Here is an 8,959-nt window from a genome sequence, read left to right on the forward strand (position 1 = left end):
TTGGATAATACCATTTGTCAGAGCATCTTTCCTGCCATATTCTTTAGGGTCTTCATGTGACTGTCACTCATGAAGGAACTTTTGATTTTAATTCTTGGATCTGAGCTGTTTGATTAATTCTTTTCAGTGGTAAACTAAGACCATTTACTTTCAGTTATTTTACTGGCATATGGCTATGTTTTTCCCCCTTTCTTGGTATGACTCATACTTAACACGGTATTGGAACATAGTATAGAGTTGACAGATGCTTGTTGACTTGCTAACTGTTTTAACAATGTTGTCCCATCAGTCTTTGCTTTTATGCTTCCAGTAAGTCTCTTGACATATGCAGCTGCTACTTCCTTCTGGATAATTTTTTTTCTTGTTCAGAGAAACAAGATATTTGTAATTATTTCTTGTACATATTGATTCTATTTGATATTCTTATTCACAGTCTGATTCTCAGCGACTCAATTATGGTATTAGCAAGATTCTATTCCCTTTGCTGAGTTTGAGAACTCAAAGTCACAGCCGAAGGACAAGGTATGGAGAATGAGCATTAGCAAAGAATTTAGACAAAAGACTGAAATTCAGAGACCGTCAATGAGGACTATGTCATTTTTCAGATCTTGGAGGTGACCAAGAGTTTCCTTCTCCAAGGTGAAAAGACACATGAGGGTGTATCTTTCATTAAAGTGATCATCAGATCATACACACACACACACACTCACACACACAAACAAATACACATATGTAGAGGTGAGTGTATGTGTGTACACATAATATAGGATGTATGCAATGTAAAATATGCAGTATATTATATGATACAGACACACACCAGCACTCTACTGAAGATGATCATATTTATGTAAGAAGCAACATGGCATAAGAGATTGGACTCTACACTTAGAAGAAAAGAGGATTGGATTTAAATCTTAGAGACTTACTAATTGTATGACTTGGGCAACTCAATGAAGCTCGTTGCCTTAGTTTCTTCATTTGCAGAATGGAAAATTAACCCTAATTATCTCTAACATCTTTTCCAATTCCAAGTCTACAATGTGGATATTTACTCTAGCAAAGGCCTGTCCATCCTTTGGACTCCATTTTGTCTATTCACTACAAGACATCATCCCAATATTCTGGAGGCCTTTGTCCCATTCTAATGGCCCCAGCAGGATGCAAGGGGCAGGTCCAGGCTATTTTCTTGCTCCATGGTCAGGCCCATCTTCTTTTCAAACCATACATGACTGATGTCATTCTTGACTCATCATCTTCCTTGGGTGAAGCCTGGTTTTTATTGTATTACCATAGACCCCCTGCTCCCTCCTTATATATCAGAATGTAAGGTGGGAGCGGGGAGCAGCCCAGCATATTTTGTTATGCTCCAAGCGTAACAAATGATGATATAATAAGATGTAGACTTTTGTTTGGAGTCATTTGAGGGTTATCTTTCCATGAAAGGAAGATGAGCCCAGTGATATTTTGCTGAGGGAACACAGAGAAGAAAACTCAAGGGGATAGACATGTCAAAAAGAGCCACTTCTTTATTGTTTTCCTGAAGGGAGCTAACAGACTGATCCTCTCACCTACATTCTGGAACTTCTCCAATTCATACTATAAGGTAACATAGAGTTATGCCAACCCTCATGTGACTTATGGGAAACTTTGTACTCATGGGTGGGCCCCCCTTCCACTAGGGAAGTTGGTGGTAATTTGTGGTATGTGGTAATAGTAAACAAGAACCTTATAGGCATCTGTTCTTCATAGGTAATGATTGTGAGCCCCAATTCTTGAATGGAAAATGGGAGTTTTGAATCCTCTGGGCAGCTTGATCCTATCATCTATCCTTCTAGGCCAATAAGGGAAATGTTCTGTGTAGCCCCAGGGTTAGGAGATACCTCGTGGGTAAAACAAAGTGACTCAGTGACTAAAGTGATGGATTTGGAGTTTGAAAGACCTGAGTTCTAAATCTAGCCTCTGACACTTATTGACTGTAAGACCATGGGCAAGTCATTTAACCAGTGTCTGCCTCAGCTTTTACACTATGAAGCACAAGAATTCTCACCTAGATGGCTTATGAAGCCCTTTCTAATTCTGAATCTATGCTCCTATGGTAAATTTAAGAAAGGAAAAAGACATTTGCCCTGCTCTTAGTTCACCTTTACAGGAACACTGACATTGGGATCCATCCTCTATCTCATTTTCAGAGGTATTATTACCTAAGGTGCCACTAGCAGGGGTGGCAGCATAGAGGACAGTCTGTGGGAAGAGATAGAATGGATTGCAGGGGGCAGCTAGGTGGTGCCATGGATAGAGCACTGGCCCTGGAGTCAGGAGGACCTGAGTTCAAATCCAACCTCAGACACTTAATAATTACCTAGCTGTGTGGCCTTGGGCAAGTCACTTAACCCCATTTCCCCTTAAATGAAAAAATGTAAAAAAAAATGAATAGAATGGATTATAGGATAACAGGAGACAGGGGGCCACTTTGGAGGTACAAAGGTTCATCTGTCTGACCAGGGGGGATCACCCCCCCCAGGTCAGGGCTCATGTTTTCCCCATTCCATAATCCTACTGCCTACCCACTCCCCCATACCTAGTGGGGCAGAACCTGGTCTCTGAACCATGAAGAGGAAAGTCCCTGAGCCAGAGTCCTCATCACCAATCATGGCTCCGCTCACTTTACTCCACTGATGAGACATTATTTCCAACTCCAAGATTCTCTTCTCACCTGGAGAAAATGAAGCTGAAAAGCATAATGACCACATCTGCAAAAGTGGCATCTGAAGACCTTGACTCCCAGGCCAGGCAAGCTCTTCTTGGCACCTTAGTGGGGGTCTGGGATTCCTCACCAGAACCTCCCCAGTTTCCCACAGTTCTGCGGCAGATGACAGCCGCTCACGGGAACAGGCCCTTGGACTCATTTCCTGAACATTCTCACACCTCATTTGGGAAAAAAAGAAGGAAAGATATTCAGCAGAGCATCCAACCCAAGATTCCACAATGATTCTCCCCCACCCACAGCTGTCATGGGTGTGAGGGTCACTGCTAAGGGGCAGGAAGGCTTGGGAGAGAAAGAATTTCTGAGTGTGAGAAAGAGAAATGTGGAAAGGGATGGCGTCCATATTGAGGAAGGTTGGGGGCTGAGGGAAAATATGGGAAGTCTGATGGAGCCTCTGACAAGCTGGCTGCTCTTGGGCCCCACTATACCTGTCTGGACACCCATCTTCCCTTCTACTCCATTTCCATATGAACTCACTGCTACTACATTTTGTTTTAAATAGTGCAATCAGAAGTACCAATCCTCCCTTCACTCAACCGGAAACTTGTCTTTGTCTCTCTCGTTTCCAGAATAACTATATAACTCCTTTGTTTTTCTTTTTGAAATATGTCCCATTCCAACTTGGATTTCATGACCCAAGTTTGGCTTGGTCTACCCCAAGGTCAGGAAGGAGGTCCCTCATGTTGGAAAAGAACTAAATGATTAATGTCCACAAATCTGAAAGAGCTGCATTTCAGGGTCTCCCAGATCTAGTTCCCCCAATGTCTTAAGAGAGGAGAATTGAGGAAGGGCTCCTCAGATTTGCTAAATAGATCATGACTCCAAAACTCCTTCTTGGTAGCAAGATCCTATGGTAGCTGGATAAACAATTGTTTGCCTCAGTTTGAATATCTGAAAAGGTGACGTGTCCAGGATGCAGGACCAGGTTCTCAGATTCCAAAATAAAGAACCCTTCTAATGCATCAGAAAGCAAGAAGCACCTCAAGGCCTTTGGGGCTCACACCCCCTCCCCCATCAAACACACACACACACACACACATACCTACACACAAAACAGGCACAATCATACAAGCACATACAGACATATAAATCACACACAATTCTACATGCAATCACACACATACAATCTCATATAATCACAACACAAATATATTCATACCAAATGCATAAAATCATACACACACACACTCCCAATATTTCTTTCACACAATGTTTATCTGTTTGTGTCAGTCCTACATCAAACATCCTTCCAGAGCACCCTCTTTTCTAATAACTACTGTTCACACTTCCAGACAGGGAAGTCTGATGAAGTGAAGAAAGGATTGGACTTGGAGCCAAGATAATTTCTGGATCAGTTGTTGGGATTTAGGTGACTCTAAGAAAGACCCTTCTCCTTTCTAAACCTCAGTTTGCTCCTCTGGAAAAAGGAATCCTTGGAAAGGGGGGGGGGCATGCCTGGGTTGAGAAGTATACACATCATAGATTTGGAACTGGGAGGGATCATTTAGAAATCCTCATGCTTAAAACTCCTAGATTTTCCCTGTCTCCAACACTCTCTTTTCAGAGGTCCCCTCCTAGTTCCAACATTCTCCGAAATCCAATATTCTAAGATCAGACATTGTATGTTCTCCCTTCTTGACTTGGATGTTCTGTGTCTTCAGTGTCCTCCCAGGGACTCTGGTTTTCCAGGTTCTTGGGTCCTTCCTCCATCTCTCATTCTATGACTTCCCAACTTTCTCAAGTTGAACATATGTTCCACATTTACATCCCAAGATTAGGAGGGCAACTGAGGGACTCCTTGCTGCTTTTCCTTCTTCAGAGCTTCTCCTTGGATTTCATAGCTTCTTTCTCACTGCAAACCTGAAACTGGATGTCCTGGGCTAGGAAAAGCATTTCCCAAAGCAAGTCTAATCCCTGATCAAATGGCCTGGAGAGCTCCCAGGAGACTCTGGCTTCTCCCTGCCTCTTCTTCAGAACAGTGAGTTTGACTCACTCTGAAATATGCTGAGTAAGTCCTGGCAAAGTCTTTGCTCATTACCATGGCAACTTCTGCCTCCTTAATTGAAGGCCAGATGGGGAAAGGTTAAGGTAGGCCTCAAGTCACACGCACAGTTGTTGGCATATCTAGAGTCCTTGAAGATTTACAAAACATTTCCTACACAATGATATCTGAGTCTTCCAACAACTCCTTGAGGTCCTAGTTCTACATCTGATTTTTCTCACTGAAGAGATGAGAATAGTGAAATTCAGAAATGCTCAGTAACTGACCTAGGGTCATGGAGCTCTTGTTGTGCATGAGGAGCAAGATTTGAACCCATTTTCCTAAAGCCAAGTTCAGATCATTCTCCACAGGAGACTTCTGCTTCTTTTTCTTGATTTCCTATCATTTCCCCCAAAGCGCCAGAAATGATATTGGAGTCCCCAAGGTGCAGCTAACCCCTGCTCTGGGACACACATGATTTTGGGACAAGAGGAAGAGAATTTGGAAGCATGTGCAGTAGTGGCTTGGAGTTGATAAGGGACAAATCTTCCCCACCCCCAAACCCAAGAAATGCATCAGAGATGTGGGGTAGGCACTACATTCAAGAGCTAACTTCCTTCCACTCCCTCCGGTCAACCTCCAGTTGGAGAAACATGGAATTTCGAAGCCAGACGAAACTTCTTCAGGCAGTAAATCTTCCAGTACAGGTAGAAGATTTCCAAATGATCAAGATGACCATTTGAAGACCTCCAGTGATGAGGAATCCATTAATTCCCAAGGCAGCCCCTTTCATGTGGATAACTCTGTTTGGTAGAAGTTTCCTTCCTTTCTATCAGGAGGAAATCTGTTTCTGAAATGTCTCCCCTTCAGGTCTAGTTTTACTCTCTAGGGTCAAATTGAAGAAGTTTAACCTTTCCTCCATGTAGAATTCTGAAAAATAAAGTCCATCACTCCCCTCTCCCAGACTTTTTCTTTTAACACTCAACTTCCCCTTGAACCAGTCCTTGTATAGCAGCATAGTCCTGAGGTCCCTTACCATCTTGGCCACCTTCCTATGGACACTCTCCTCCTTAGCACATTCTTCTTAGTAGAAGCGTAGGGTTCCACCTCCATTTCCACTCATGTAATTATGAGGTCATAAGTGTTAAGGGCTTCACACAATGAAGTTTTACTACCAGGAAACTCTTTATGGAGAGGGAGCCCCTCTTTTAATTGACTAACCACACTGCAGTAGGTTTTAAAGATAGGTAGAATTTCAGCCATTGACTTAGCCCAACAGTGAGGACTCCAAGCTGGAAAAGCCTCAAGGAGATAGACCCTTGATCTTGCGACAAAGGACAGCATGAGGCGGGGGGGGCAATTATGAGGGACTGTTATTCTCTCTTCCACTTTCTAACCCCCTTAATCACATCATCATCATTGAAGAGAATGAAGCAGTAGAAGCCAATATCTACAAATGAAGGAGACCAGAGAGAAACACATTGAGAAGAAACAGACACATCAAAATGGCACTGAAGGGAAGAAGCAGCTTCACCTTTTATACCTAAGAGGAACATCAACTTAGCACTCAAGAAACCAGGAAGCAGTAATGATGATTCCAATATTTAATATCCATTATTCTGTAATTATAGAGTTCATTCTTCCATGAAGTGGGTCCTTGCAGAAGAGCAGACCTGACTTTGGTAGGGATGGCTTCATAGGGTGATTCACCAACTCTTTGTCTTTCATTCTAAACTCATGGAATTGATTTGATAAAGTCAAATGCTAGTATTAAAGTCCTAGCAAGAAGTATATCCCAATTTGAAAAGTCCTCTGGGTCTATTCATGTTTTATAGCTACCAGAGCAACCCCACCTGATTTTCCTAGCTTTTGTCTAGGACCATGGAGCTATTTTCCCCAATTATATACGGTACATTGACCACCTGGCTTCTGACAGCCAAAGGCTAAGTAGGTTAGGTTTCACCCTCAAACAGAGTTCTCCTGTACCTTTAAGTAGGATGAGGGTCCAGATTTCTTCAAATGGTTTCAGATCCCACTGATGGTGTTTTCCCAAGCAAAGTGGGGTCACTTTAGCCACTAACAGTAATTTAGTTTTAACAAAGAACTATTTCCTCCAAAATATATAATCACAGATACACAAACTTTCCCTCTCTCCTCTCACACCCCCACCCTGTAGCACTTCAGTCTCTAGGAAAGGTAAGGGTTTAGACTCATGGTTACTATAGATCCATTCCCAATTTCCAAGTTCAATACTCTCCTCCAGCTCTAGTCCCAGGCACTGCAGTTTACCTGTTGGCTGTCTATTTTGATTGTCAACCTGGATTCGAGACTGCCATGACTCAGAGTCCAGGTTTAATGGGAATGCCTCCTGCACCCAAAACTAAGAAAGACAACACAGAAGAGAAATAAGAAAATACAAACATCTCCAAGCCTATATCTCATCAGGACAATCAAGGGAGCAGGAAAAGGCAGTCCTTCCCTTCATTGGTTCTGTTTATGGTCTCTCCTGGGGGTAAACTGATATCTTCATCCTTTGAATGCAACAAGGACTATGAGGGCAACCAGAAGAGCTGACAGTGGCTTGTCCAGTCCCTCAAGATCTGAAGACAACACCTTTTCTGGTTATGCAACCAATCAAAGTAGGTTACACCACAGCCACGTGGCAAGGGATGCTGTGGCCTCCACATTAGGAGAATCTGGGCATGGTGCCCAGACAAGCCTGAGCTACATATGTACTCTTTATGACATCCTTAATGACCCTTCTTGAACACCAAAAATCACTGACAAAGTGCTGGGCCTGGCTTTAGGCCACCATTTATCTCTCCCTTGCCTTTGGGGCACCTGTGATTCAGATTCCTCTGGGATTGTGGGGCTCCATGATTTGCAGCACTGAAGGACTCCTGAGGGACGTTGTTGGAAGAAACATGTGTATAGGGGCAGGGATGACTTAGTGGTGTTGAATGTGCTATGCAATACAGCCCCCTCAGCTGCTATGTACTTCTGGACCCAGCTGCATATCTTCATTGCCTGTCCTGAGAATATACACTGATGGATTAACACACTGGGCTCATCATCCAGAGGCATGTCTAGACCATTGGCATTTTTCATCCATTCCCCCCTCCCAGCTTTCTAAGACACCCCTTGTGAGTGGTTGTGGGAGTGACAAGTGGGAAGAATTCAGAGTTGGAGGAAAACCATCGGTATAGCAGTGGGGGGGAGACAAGAATAAATATCCAAAGGGAATGGGAATACCATATTTGGGAGATGCAGAAATGGCCGATACATCTGAAGCAGAGTGTTCGAGTAAAGGAATAATAGGAGATAAAACCAGAAATGAAATCAACAACTAGATTGTGCATGACCTGGAATGACTGGTTGAGGAGCTTCTCTTTGTTCCCCAGACAACTGAAGTTATTGAGATTTGCTTTTCAGGATCATGGGATTTTGAGCTGGAAGAAATGTTGGAGATTATCTCATCCAAACCCTTCATTTGACTGCTAAAGAACCCAAGCTCCAGAAAGGCCAGATAGGCAGTGGGTTGGACTCCATTACAGAACTTGTCCCATTCAGGAGACCATCCTTGAAACTTCTGGCATTAAATATGAGAGGTTGTGTGACAATATTGTCAAAAGAGATTTTTAAATCTACTTTAGTGTCATCGATCCCCACAGATTCTGACAGCATCAGTGTTCTCCCTTTTTTTCTCACCCTCATCGAGCTGCTTTTTGCTTACTATGTAAGAATTTTTTTTTTTAGTTTTTGCAGGGCAATGGGGTTAAGTGGCTTGCTCAAGGTCACACAGCTAGGTAATTATTAAGTGTTTGAGGCTGGATTTGAACTCAGGTCCTCCTGACTCCAGGGCTGATGCTCTATCCACTGTACCACCTAGCTGCCCCAATATGTAAGAATTTTTCAAGGAATTCTTTATCTCATGGATGTGGGCATACTTTCACTGGCTGTGGGAGTCATTCAAGCTACCTATTCATCCTCTGAGATTGCTATCAGTGGCTTCCCATAAACCCTTTATAGAAGTTTTCTCAGTGACTAGGGATTTCATTATTTTTTTCATATAGGATTGAGACAAATGCCAAATTGGGCAGCTCACACCATGTTCTGTTTCTTTGCATAGTTAGACATTTTCAAACTTTTCATTTGCTAGATCCTGACTTTAAAGAATTTCACAGCATCTTAAAATGTGAAGCTAGAAAGACCTC

This window comes from Macrotis lagotis, chromosome 1, assembly GCF_037893015.1.
Source record: "Macrotis lagotis isolate mMagLag1 chromosome 1, bilby.v1.9.chrom.fasta, whole genome shotgun sequence".
NCBI lineage: Eukaryota > Metazoa > Chordata > Mammalia > Peramelemorphia > Peramelidae > Macrotis > Macrotis lagotis.